The sequence below is a fragment of the Protopterus annectens genome, chromosome 5.part0 (genome assembly GCF_019279795.1).
Source record: "Protopterus annectens isolate FY-2018-M chromosome 5.part0, PAN1.0, whole genome shotgun sequence".
NCBI classification, from domain to species: domain Eukaryota; kingdom Metazoa; phylum Chordata; order Ceratodontiformes; family Protopteridae; genus Protopterus; species Protopterus annectens.
Genome location: NC_056735.1, coordinates 1,353,402,332 through 1,353,416,073, shown reverse-complemented (window position 1 = coordinate 1,353,416,073; position 13,742 = coordinate 1,353,402,332).

Here is a 13,742-nt window from a genome sequence, read left to right as displayed (position 1 = left end):
ACTCCTATTAAAGGAGGAAGAGAATGCTTTACAGAATATACCAGAAACCCTTTGGTCAACAGGAAAGTCAGATGTAGGACTTATTCGTACAGTGGGACCAGTTACTATCACGCCAAAGTCAGCATTTAGACTACATAAAAGACAGTATCCCTTAAGAAAAGATGCAGAGGTAGGAATCAAACCTATTATAGCAGCTTTACTTAAGGAAGGGGTGCTGGTGGAATCTCCTGATTCACCATGTAACACACCCTTATTTCCTGTTAAGAAAGCGAATGGAGAGTGGCGTATGGTCCAAGATTTACAAGCTATAAATGACGCAGTAATACCAAGGGCACCTACGGTGCCAGACCCACACACTCTGTTGAATGATTTAAAACCTCAACAGAAATATTTTTCTGTGGTAGATATCAGCAATGCGTTCTTTTCGATACCAATACACCCTGACAGCCAATATTGATTTGCATTCACATTTCAGGGGAAAAGGTATACATATACACGACTACCATGGGGAAATTGTGAAAGTCCGACAATATTCTCACAAGAAATGGCAAGCAACTTGGCGGGATTTGCCCCACCAAGAGGAAGTCAGATTTTACTTTATGTTGATGATATCCTGCTGGTGGCCCCCACCCAGCAAGATTGCAAAGAAGATACCATAGCGCTATTACAATTTTTAGCCACTGAAGGACATAAAGTAAACAAAAATAAACTGCAGCTTTGGAGAAAACAAGTTCAATACTTAGGATATGTAATATCCAAAGAGGGTAGGACATTAGATGAGGACAGAAAAGTAGTGATTTTACAAGCACCAAAACCCACTACCAAGAAGGAAATGATGTCCTTCCTGGGTACGACTAATTTTTGCTGGAGCTGGATTCCAAACTACGCCTTGGAATCTACACCACTGACTAACCTGATATATAAAAAGCCTATGGCAGCACAGGATTTGTTTCAATGGACACGAGAAGCAGAATCTGCTTTCTGCAAACAGAAACAGTTAATAGCATCCTCATTAGTTTTAGGATTACCAAACTATCATAAACGTTTTTTTCGAAACTGTAGATTGTAAGCAAGGTTATATGACATCAGTGTTAATACAGCAGCATGGGGACAAGCAACGCCCAATTGCTTATTATTCATCACAACTAGACCCAGTGGCACAGTCTTTACCCCACTGTGTACAAGCAGTAGTGGCAGCTGCAATGGCAGTACAGGCTTCGACCTCAGTAGTTTTGTTCCACCCTCTCACATTGAGAGTGCCTCATGCAGTTGCAATTATTTTACTGCAAGAGAAGGTAGCATATCTTTCCCCTGCTAGGCATCTTTCCTGTATAACTATATTGTTGAGCCAACCTCATATGACAATTGAATGATGCACGACTTTGAACCCTTCTACCTTGCTCCCAAAGCCTGCAGATGGCACACAGCACAACTGCCTGCAGGCGATTGAGCAAAAGACACTGCCTAGAAAAGATCTTATGGATGTCCCCTTGGATGATGCCGAGGTGACATACTACGTGGATGGCTCGTGCAAAAGGGGTCCTGCAGGACAGAACCTAGTAGGATATGCAGTAGTCTCTGATACTGAGATTATAGAAGCAAAAGCTTTACCACACAATTTATATGCACAGGCAGCAGAACTGATTGCCCTGACACAGGCATGTACCTTAGCAAAGGGTAAATGTGTAAACATTTTTACTGACAGCCAGTACGCTTTTTCTACTGTACATGTTTTTGCGCAACAGTGGAAAAATTGAGGAATGATAACATCTACTGGCAAACCAATCAATCATGCACAGTTTATTTTAGATCTTTTAGAATCTATTCAGTTACCTCAGAAAGTAGCTATTTGTAAATGCGCAGCTCATACCAAGCAACAGGATAGGATTTCAAAAGGTAATGCGAGAGCTGATACAGATGCAAAGCAGGCAGCTTCAGAAGTATTTCTTTTGAGTGAGGAATTACAACCCTCTGAGATTTTAGACTTAGAAATGCTAAAGACAATGCAGACACTTACTACGCAAGCTGAAAAACGAAGATGGGTAAAATGAGGATCAATTCTCGAAAAGGGGCTGTACATCTCTAAAGAAGGAAAACCAATATTACCATCTAATTTGCTTAGATATGCAGCTTTGTTGAGCCATGGGCAATGCCATGTCTCAACAGGGGGGATGGTACAGCTGGTGAACCGAGTGTTCACGACATATGGATTCTTAAACTACTCTAAAAAATTTAGTTCGATGTGCCATGTTTGTAATAAACATCATGCACAAGGGGCGTTAAAGCCCAAGCAAGGGAGTTTCCCTACACCACCGTATCCATTTCATACTATCTGTATGGATTTCATAGAATTGAACAAATGTGAAAATAAGAAGTATTGTCTTGTCATTGTAGATATGTTTTCCAGATGGGTGGAAGCCTTTCCGACTAAAAATCCAGATGCGGCTACCTTAGCGAAAATTCTCTTTAAAGAAATCATCCCTAGATTTGGCATTCTGGAAAGGATCTACAGTGACAACGGCACACACTTCGTAAACCAAACCATACAACAGTTAAGTAAACATTTTGGTATTTCTTTGAAAAATCATTGTACGTATCACCCGCAATCTGCAGGGCTAGTAGAGAGGCATAATGGGATTTTAAAGAGTAAGCTAAGGAAGTTAATAGAAGAAACACAGAGAAATTGGGTGTACTGTCTGCCCCTGGCACTGTTGAGCATGAGAACTGTTCCGAATGCAAAAGGATTGACTCCTTTTGAAAAACTATTTGGAAGGGCTTATTATATACCTCAATGGAAATCTCTCATGCCCACAGACCAGGAAGCTGACTGTACACTAGCAGAGTACATGAGAAATTTGTTAAATTCTAAACATCTGTTGCAGTCAAATTCTGTTTCAGATAAAGAACAAACCAGACCATCAGAAGTGACAGTGGCCCCAGGAACCTGTATCTGGGTGAAGACAATAAAGAAAAAGAATTGGATGTCACCAAAGTGGGAGGGTCCATATCAAGTGCTTCTGTCAACACCCACTGCAGTCAAGATCACAGAGCATGCCTCATGGATCCACCTGACGCACTGCAAACTAGTTAAGAACTTTGAACTGGACAAAAATCTTGTCACATGTCAAGAGCAAAAATGATAGAATTCAGAACAAACAGGAATGCAGAACAACCATTTCCTCAGAAGTATTGCATAATCATCCTGTTAACTGTACTAGTGACAATAATCTTTTTGCTGTGGCCTTTCCTTTTCCCAGCCACACAAACTGAACTGAATAAATGTGAAGCATTACTCATAGACTGGCATCCAAACTTCAACACTTACCAGGCAATTAAATATGTGTATGCTGAGACTTTCAATGTTTCGAATTGCTGGATTTGCTCAGCTTTGCCGACAACATACGGGGGGTTATTAATGACTACAGTCCCCCTAGGGGTCAATGAGACCTGGGAAAACTTGATTTATGATACCTCAACCATTACATTACAAGATAAAATAGCATTGCACTTGTCTGTTCCACAGAAGGGAACTGTGTGTTTTTATAAATATGATACTGTTCAGGTGGGTTGGAGCAATTGCAATGTGACTGTTCCTTATAAATGTTACACTAAAGCTAACAATGCAGGTTCTTATTGTAATACAAACTCTGATTCATTTCTTGAATTGATGCACAAAACAATCAATGAAGTAAAACATAATTCTGTTCTTTATAAACAATTGTCTATAATTGATAGAAAAATGTTTCATGCAGGGCGAGTGTATATTCATAGCAAAGTTACTACTAAAGTAGAGGACTGTTATTTTGTGTGTGGCAGAAAGGCATACAAATGGTTACCTGAGAATTGGTCCGGCAATTGTTTTTTGGGCTACCTGGTTCCGGCCATACGACACACTGCAGTTTTGCCTCGAGGAAAAATTCGGAATGTCCGAGAAGTTGTCAAGAAACCTGTAAATCCAGTGGGGCAAATCAATGCGCGTTGGAAAAGCCATCATTCTATAGGCAATGGACTGACACACATGGACTTGAGTGATAGTGTTATATCGTGGGCAGGCATATTACCAGCATATGGAGCAGTGAAATCGATCTGGGAGCTCAGAAAACTGTCTAAACTTCTCGAAGTGATGAGCAATGCAACTTTTTCTGCTCTTGAATTGGTGACTGATGAACTGAATGCCATGAGAACTGTAGTGCTTCAAAACCGCACGGCTCTCGACTTCACCCTAGTGGCAAGAGGTGGTACTTGCGCTTTAATCCAGGAAGAGTGCTGTTCGTATATTCCTGACCATAAACATGAGATAGACAATCATTTTGAGATAATTCAGCAAGTGTCGGCCATGACCAAACCAGGCCCAAACCCACTGACGGACTTTTTCCAGAAATGGTTTGGGGGGTGGGGTACCATCCTAATGAACATCCTGATTGCCATTAGTGTAGGAATGCTCCTACTGGGAGTATGTATTTGCTGTGGCATCCCCTGCATGAAAAGACTGATCAAAGACTTTATAGACATGTCAGTTTCTGAAACCTTATATCAAAGTACTGAGTTTGAAGAGCTGTTAAAAGACTGAAAATGCTTTCATAAGATTAAATTGAATGACTCTCTTAACTGCAAATCCTAAGTGGGAAGAGGTTAGGAGACGAAAAACTGTTTATGCTTATTTTGAAAGTAGAATAAAAGTATTAAAAGGGGGGAAAATGTCAGAAAAATATGTATTAGTGTATGTATTAGTTATATGCTTAGTGCATTTAAAGCTTGAAAAGGGTTAACACATTTATTCTATTTCACACTGCATAAATCTGTACGAATTGCAGAAAGCTTTCTAACCTTGAATTGTCATGAAATATGCGTAGCTATTGCTTATGCTTTGGAAACTTACAAGGAAGCAGATAATTTCTGCTTGTGTCAGGAAAATAATGAATAGAACAATACCACTTGTATTAACGTTATGAGATTTAGACAAGGAATTCCGCTTGTGCTGTGAGAAAATACACAGCTGCAGAAGCTATAGATAATCAGAACAAAGACTGCTTGAAAATATGAATTGCAATCAGCATTTGCTTGTGCCTAAGTTAGAGAAGTACCTTGAAATGTAACACATGTATTAGAACTATACAATAGAAGCTTGTAACAGGCTAGGGCCCACCAAGGCCAGGTTGTTTTTCTCAAAATGTTTTTCATAAATCCAATCATGTCAGCAGAAAATCTGAGTAACATCTGCTGTAAAACAATACTGAAAGTTGTGTTTGATTACGTCAGCCATAGAAGGCCATGTCTTGTAGAATAGTATAAGAATAGCATACTTCCTGTTAGTAGTTAGGCAAAATCCTGTATTTGCATGTTTTTGTCTCCTTGCAGCAAGTTATTAAATGTGCCTTAACTGAACCTTATGTATATTGGTCTTTGAAGTTTTTTCCTTTGACAGTAGTAAGGGGCTAATGGTAAGGGATGAGGATTATGCTGGCATGTATGTTATATTCCACCTAAAACTGCAATTATGGAACTTAAAAAATCTTCTGAAAATATAGCTAAGGAGTATGATAAAATTAAAGTGACATTTAAAAAAGGGTTGAAATAAAAGAAAGAGACATATGGTTAAGAAGTAAAAAGAATTATTTAGAGAAACTGACAAATGTTAAAGTATCGCAGAATAGGGGGAAATCTCACAGAGCAAGAAGAGGAGAAACTGCAGAATGCTAAACAGAAAATAAAAGATTACCTTGATAATATGCATGAGTTTAGAAAGATTGCTGATACGCAACTGTTTTTTATAACAATTCTAGAGCACAAAAACTTTTAGAGCAATGACTCAGGCAACAGAAAGTAGAAAGGGATGTCACCAAACTTAATGAACCTATAACAAGGAAGATATCAAGAGATCCTGTAGATATACTAGAAATATTTTGGAAAGCAGAGAAATATGGAAATCAAGAAAAGGTACAAATGGAAATGTTTATGGAAGAATTAAATGTGCCATTGTTAGAGGTAGATGAGGCTCAATTACGAACAGTTAGGATAGGAGGAGGCGAGATAAAAATGACGATGTATAACTAATCTGCAGGAAATTACCCAGGAAGTGATGGCATTCCCATGGAAGGTTGAAAGCTATGAAAAAGCTGATAAAGATCTGGAAGGTTTTGTTTAACAGTATTTTAAGAGGAGCAGAATTACCAACAACCTGGAAGAAAGTGCTGGTGGCTTTAATACCTAAAGAAGGTAAAGACCCATCAGAGCCAACTTTATACAGGCCCATTTCTATACTAAACCATGATTATAAAGCGTTTGTCTATAATGGCTAAAAGAATAGCAAAAGTGATGCCAAAATTGACAGATATGGATTAATGAGGATTTGCGGAATGTAGGCAAACATTTAACAACTTTAACAGAACATTGATGATCCAGAGGAAAGAAGAATGTAAGAAAATACCATTGTTTTTGGTGGGTCTTGATGCAGAAAAAAACATTTGACAGAGTAAGCTGGGACTTTATGAGTAGAGCAGTGGAAGCATTTGCATTCCCTGATAAAATTATAGGGTTGATTAGGAGGATATATGAGGAATCCGAGGCAAAAATTAAAGTGGGTAGATTCCTCTCTGATAATTTCTGCTTGAACAGAGGAACTAGGCAGGGGTGTCCTCTTTCCCCTTTGTTATTTGCATTATATCTAGAACCATTGGCAAAGAAAGTAAGGGACTCAGAAATTCAAGGGTATAATTGGTACAGTAGTCAAGAAAAGCTGGCTGTATTTGAAGATGATATTATTTTATACCTGACAAAATTGGAAAAGGACATTTCAGTGTTGTGGAACATTTTGAGACAGTTTCAGGTCATTTTGGAATACAAAATTAATGAAGCTAAAACAAAGGCAACAGCTGTTAACCACAGAAGTATTCGTTTAGCAATATCAATATTTATGAGAATGTGATAAAATGAAGTACTTAGGAGTATGGATTAAAAAATGGTTCCAGTGTGGTAGCTAAGGATATATAAGAAGAGGCTAAATAAAAGATAATAAAAATACTGAGAAATTGGAAACTGTGTTATATGAATATGGATAGTAAGATACAAATATTTAAAATGTTTTAGTCCCTTTAGTCTTACACATAGGCCAGGCATATTTTTATCAACCAGAGGAGAAGTTGTGAATAGCAATTAATAAAGAGCTGAAGGATTTTTATCTGGGAGAGGAAAACAGTGAGAGTCAAGTAGGATAAGGTGATTCTTCCAAAAGAACAAGGCAGATTGGAATTACCTGATTTGAAGGGGTATGTCAGAGCTACACCGTTAATGCTCCTTTATATAGTACAAGCAGAAATCTCTACTTTAAATTGGAAATGGATGATGATGATGAAACAGGGGAAAAGCTCAAGAAACAAGGAGAGACTGGGGTTTTGAATGCAGATCTGTAAGGAGAATAACAATAATCTTACAGCATATTTTATTCATAAAGTACCAGAAAGTATTCTAAGAACTAAGCCAACATGGGAATGGAGAAAGGAGATTCTTCCAATAGGGATGACTGCAATTAGCAATATAGACAATAGGCAAGAGGGGGGCTAGAATTTATTGGAGAAAACTGGCAAAGGAACCAAGGTATTGGGAGCAAATAACTAGAGAGGGAAAGGTAATAGAATTGGAAGACACCAAGAATTTATTTGAACTGCAGGTCAGAGATTGCCTTCCCTATAAAGGATAGAACATATAAAATATTGCATGATAACTATAATTATCAGAAGAGGTTAAAAAGGATTGGGAAGAGATATTGAATAAGCAATTTGTACAAAAGGAGGCACTGCCAGCACAGCTAACTGGAATTTTGTAAATAATTATATATGTCATTTGTGAATATCAAAATAATTTAAATAAAATACTTGTGTTACAAATGTATTAGAACTGTATGTGATGTCTATATCAAACTGTTCTGTACAGATGTTTGTGTTAAAAAGGTATTTGTAAAGAGCTGTGTTTAAAATGTATTCACAGTTTCTACTGGAAGAGAATAGGAATGCCCATGCACTATTGTAACTTTTTAAATGTATATAGTTTAACAGTGGAAACTGGAATACAGGAGATTAACCTCAGTCCAGCAATCTTTAGAAAAATATCGGAATTTAAATTACTTTATAGGCTATGCCATAAAGATGTTTCTGTGCAGCTAGAGACACAAAGTCTGTATTGGAAGCTTTTTGTATTGTCTTTAGGGTGCACTAATTGCTACTTTGGAAGCATGAAGGAATGTAATTGTTTTATGACTTCCAGCATCTGCCAAAAATCTGAGAAAAAGCCCTTGTATGTGTGTTTTACAGGTAGATGATAAATACTGCCAGCTTCAGCAATGGGGGGTTTTCCTGAGAACTAGATGTCAGATGACCAGAAATGATGTCATTCTGCTAGCTATTCCAGTAGTAATATTTTAGATATTATTTTGAGAAGTCTCTTAGTGAGACAGAGCATTCTGCATTCTGTCTTGGACGTGACAACAATAGGAACCATTCACCACATCTGCCTTGCTCTAAAAGTAAGTTACTAGGGAATATTATAATTCTCTTAGATTCAGTCAGGAATATAGTGAAGCTTAGTTTAGATTTTTTTCTTTATTTGTGTGACTTTGTACTTCAGTGGTATTTTAAATATTTCCTGTGGTTTTAAATTCTGATGTCACTGTGAATATATATATATATTTAGTATTGTCTTTTTCTTTTATTATTTATTATTAAATATATTTAAATCTTTCATTGTGGCTGATCTGTGTAGAGATATTTAAGTTTTGAGAGTACTTGCATATTTATTTGGTGACACTGTGTGGGCCACTCCTAATAGCCTTGCTCTTGGTCAAACTACAATTTGTAGTAGTATTAATATTACACAGTAGGATTGGGAACCCTTTGTTGGACAAAGAGGGTGCTGGAGGTCTTGGCTTGGTCACTCCGCTGAGATCTCACCTCTATAGCTGTGGAAGTGGGGAGTCTTATTGGGGATTTGGAGGAAGAAGGAGAAGCCAGCTGCAGACTGACTGTGGTCTCTGTGTGCTCTTAAGGGAAATTGCACTTGATGCAGTGAGCTGCATATGGAAATACTGTGTATGTGTACCTGTTATCCTCTCAGTGAATGTCCCCCACTGTTGCCAGTGGTGAGGACTGAGGTTCCTTAATTACTGACTGGCAGTGGTGGGTCATCACACAATTCACAAAGAAACAATGGGAGATGTATGTATGTCTCCCAAATATGCAACACTATCTAGAAGACTTAGGATGTTTGGTTGGAAATTCTTACATAGGTATTTTTATACCCCAAGTAGACCCCAGAGAAGTTTTCCTGAGGTAGACAGCAAATGATTGGCTGGAAATTCTTACATAAGTATTTTTATACCCCAAAGAGACCCCAGAGGGGTTTTCCTGAGGTAGGCAGCAAATGTTAGAAGTGTGATGGGGAAGAAAGTGGAAATTGGGAACATATTTTCAGAGAGTGTAATGAGTTGTCAGACTTTAAAGATTCCTTGCAGACTAATCTATTAGAGATACTGGGTGAGCAAACTTGTGTATCTAGGGAAATTATTTTTCTGAGCTATGATACAGAATCGGAATTTCTTAGACATAGTAAGACCTTGCTGAGTTTAATTATGGTGGCTGCCAAAAAAGCAATTACTAGAAAATGAAAACCAAACTCTAAACTAACTGTACTAGAAGCTTTGATGTATTAACAGAGATAAAACAATGGGAATTGGGATATTTAGAAAAGGATAGGAATAAATTCCATACGGAAAAAATATGGGAATTGTGGGAATATTACATACTGGGAAGTAATTAGGTTTAAAAGAAGGCAGGATTTGAATTAGCTATGCAGTGTTTGACTGTCAATGATTGGGTAGATTATAAGTGATGTATAATGTTTGCAACTAAAAATATGTCAATATAGTTTGCAATATATAAGGCTTGCAACTAAGATTATGTCAGTATGGTTTGTTTTCATTTATATAAATGTATGAGTGCCTTTTTCATAAGTGTTAATGTAATAAGGATGTTTCTTGTTAAAAAAAAAAGCATTAATACAACAATGTTGATCCAGAGGGACGCAGAATGTAAGAAAATACCACTGTTGTTGGTGGGTCTTGATGGAGCAAAAACATTCTATAGAGTAGGCTTGGATTTTATGAGCAGGGCTAGGAAAACATTTGCATTTCCTGATATAATAATAAGGTTTATTAGGAGGATATATGAGAGATTTGAGGCAAATATTTAAGTGGGGGATGTCCTCTCTTATAAGTTTTATTTTAACAGAAGAACCATGCAGGGGTGTCCTCTTTCCCCTTTGTTATTTGCATTATCTTTAAAACCATTGTCAAAGAAAATGAGGGGCTTAAAAATTCAAGGCTATAGTTGGTATGGTATTCAATAAAACTTGGCTTTATTTGCAGATGATATTATTTTGTACCTCACTAAACCAGAAAACGACAACTCAATGTTTTGGAGCATTCCGAGACAGTTCCAGTTTTAAAGGGTATAACATTAATTAAGATAAAATAAAGGTTATAACTTTAAATTGTGTACCAACACATTAATTGTTTCAGCAGCAACCATATTTATGGGTACATGATAAAATAAAGTACTTAGGAGTATGGGTTAACAAGGTTTCAGTTATGGTAGCTAAGGATATCTTGGAAGAGACTAACCAAAAGATAATATAAAAACTGACAAACTGGAAAACTCTTGCCTGTGCATGTGGATAGCAATATACATGCAGCAAAATATTTGTAGTCCGATTAGTTTTATACACAAGTCAATCATATTTTTATCAACCAGGGGAGAAGTTGTGGATAGCAATTAATAAAGTGTTGAAGATTTTTTCTGGGACAAGAAGAGGGCAAGAGTCAAGTGGGATAAGTTGATCCTTCCAACAGAACTTAGGACGTTTAGGATTATCTGATTTGAAGGGATATTTTAGAGCTACACAGTTAAGGTTCTTTTGTATAACTCAAGCAGAATGCTAGAATTCAAAGTGAAAAGGGATGATGATGAAGTGGGAGAGGGGGGTAATTCAAGCAAAAAAAGAAAAGTGAGATTTTGGACACAGATCATTAAGGAGAATATCAACAATCATACAGCAGAAGGAGACCAAATGGAGAGAAGTCAGCAAGCAAAGGAGAGTAGTATTGCTGAAACTGAATTTATCTTCAAGTCTTGGTGAGTACCTTTATGAGGTGTAAACTGTTTTTCACAAAATTGCACCAAGACGACACTAATATATAGACTGTATTTATATAGCATATATCATGGGCAGAAGTAGGTAAAAAATTAAAAAAAGATACCTGAGTGCACAAAACCCAGGATAAAAAAGTACCCATTCCTGGTAGGTGCAGGACTGGAAAAATGACAGTATATAATCCTCAAAATACAGAAACATTCCTACAATGGGGCCAGTCCAGGCCCAGGGGGAGGATGCCCCCATGTTGTAGAAGGAAGTAGCAGTCCACAAAAATCACAAAAAAATGATAGGCCAAATAAGAGCCATTAAGACAACAGAGTGGACATTTGAGGATAAGAAGGAAATTATGTATTGTTACTATCATGCAAAAAGCCCAGACTTTCCAGGCACAAGATATACAAAAAGATTAAGAGAGAAATTAGAGGGAAGAAGAATATTTCCACAAGAAAAAAACTGTCAGAAGCCTCAAATAAAATGTATGTATACTAATATAATAGATTTGAGAAAAACAGTATATAGACCAAGAAACTTTGATCTGTTTGAAAAAGAGGAAGTGCAAATATATGAACAACAAAACCTAGAGATTTTTGAAAAGTTTAAAAAAAAATATGGACATGGGAAAGAAAAATTTGATATGATGCAATATTTATGCAAAGGTGAAAGCCAAATTAATCAATATAAAGAAGGCAGCCCCAAAGATACTCAAAAAGAAATACAGGCAAAGGCATCCAGATATGGAAAATTTCACAATAACAAAAAACAATATCATAAAGAGGGAATGTAGAAAAGAAGATTAGTAAAGTAAAAGTTAAAAAATAGAAGCTGAAGTGAAGGATTTGGTGCAGAAGGTCTAACATGGGTTACATTACAGCATGATGGAATGAGTCCCCAAAGTAAGGAGAAACAGGAAGATCAAGATATAGCTGAAGGGTGGTCAAGATGAGCACTCAGCAGCAACAGTTCTTTTCAGCTCTGTCTCTTTACTTCTTCAATGACAGAATTTTTCGATTATAACTATCATAAAAATTGATATTTTTTCACAAACAGATTCTCCGGCATATATACTAGGATAGTATATAAAATATTTTTGAAATTGTAAAATTTTCCTGTTAGAATTACTGGATATATTTCTCTCATCATCAGACTTCAAAGTGAGCTTCTATAAGTCTAACCATCAAGAAACATCTCTCAAAAAAGAATTACAGTCCTTGTTATCTAACATCCAGAAAATGTCTATGAAAATAGATAAAATGGACTTGAAATTAGACAACTTTAGAAAGAAATGTACTCAACAAATGGAGGCCTTACATGAAGATCTTCAACAACAGATAAAACAAATCTCAAGGACTGAATTAGCTTTTAATGACATGAACAGTAGGTTTCAAGAAGATGAACATAACACAGAATTTTTTATTAAAGCAGAATACACTACTTCAATCAAAAGTGGATGACTTGGAAAACAGGTACTGTAGAAATAATCTCTGAATATTTGGTTTACCTGACAACATTGAAGAAAACAACATGGAAAAATGTCTGACATCCTGGCTGCCTAAAGTCCTTGAACTCCCAGAGGGATTATCCTATGGCATTGAAAGAGCCCACATATCTTTGGTGTCTTCTAAAAACAGCAGTAATAATTCATCAAAATCTGTGATAGCAAGGTTTCTTTCTTCTCATAATAAAGAAATGATACTCAAATCAACCTGGGCAAAATCTCCTATTAAAGTAAAGGATGACATCATTCATTTTGACAATGATTATACCCCTATGGTCATCACTAAAAGAAAAAAAATTTTGCCTTTAATCAAAGAACTCAAAAAATGTCAAATAAAAACCCATCTGCTTTTCCCGGCTAGACTGAACATTTTCCTTCAGGACAATCTGAAGGTATTTGAGGATCTGGATACTGCCCTTTCCTTTATCAAAATAATAAAATACTGGACAAAATTGAAGAAATGGAATGGGCAAATGCAAGTCATAAAAGAATTGCTGACAATGGTGCCTGGAAAACCTTTGATAAAAAAGAAATTAAAAAGATGAATATTGCTCCTTTGTTTACTTCAGTTTAGTACTTGAATCATTTTTATGCCAGCAAAGGCTTTTTCTCCTTCTCCTTATAACTTAAATTTTAATAAATAAAAAAATGGGGGGATATATAAGGTGAGTATGTTTTGTTATTATGTTGTTATATTACTGTATTTGTTCCCTAACTGTGATACTATTACATATCTATCTATGCTTTATCTTTAGGAATCATTCTTTCTTGGTTTAATCTAACTTCCATATATAGTGAGAACAAGATATACTATTTAATACTTTTATTGGTTAATAGTTTGTCTTTTGACATGATATTGCTTCCGTCTGCTTAGTTTAAGAGTTTGGAGATATGGTTGGAAGGAATGTTGTGATTGTTCATACTGTTGGCTGTGGTTCTGCAGCTGAAAGGAAAGAAATGGGTTTTAATTCTGTAGTTTATTAGATCCTTTCTCTGTGTTATGTAGTGAATGCAAAGTGTTTTGCTTTATTATCACTTTTAGCTT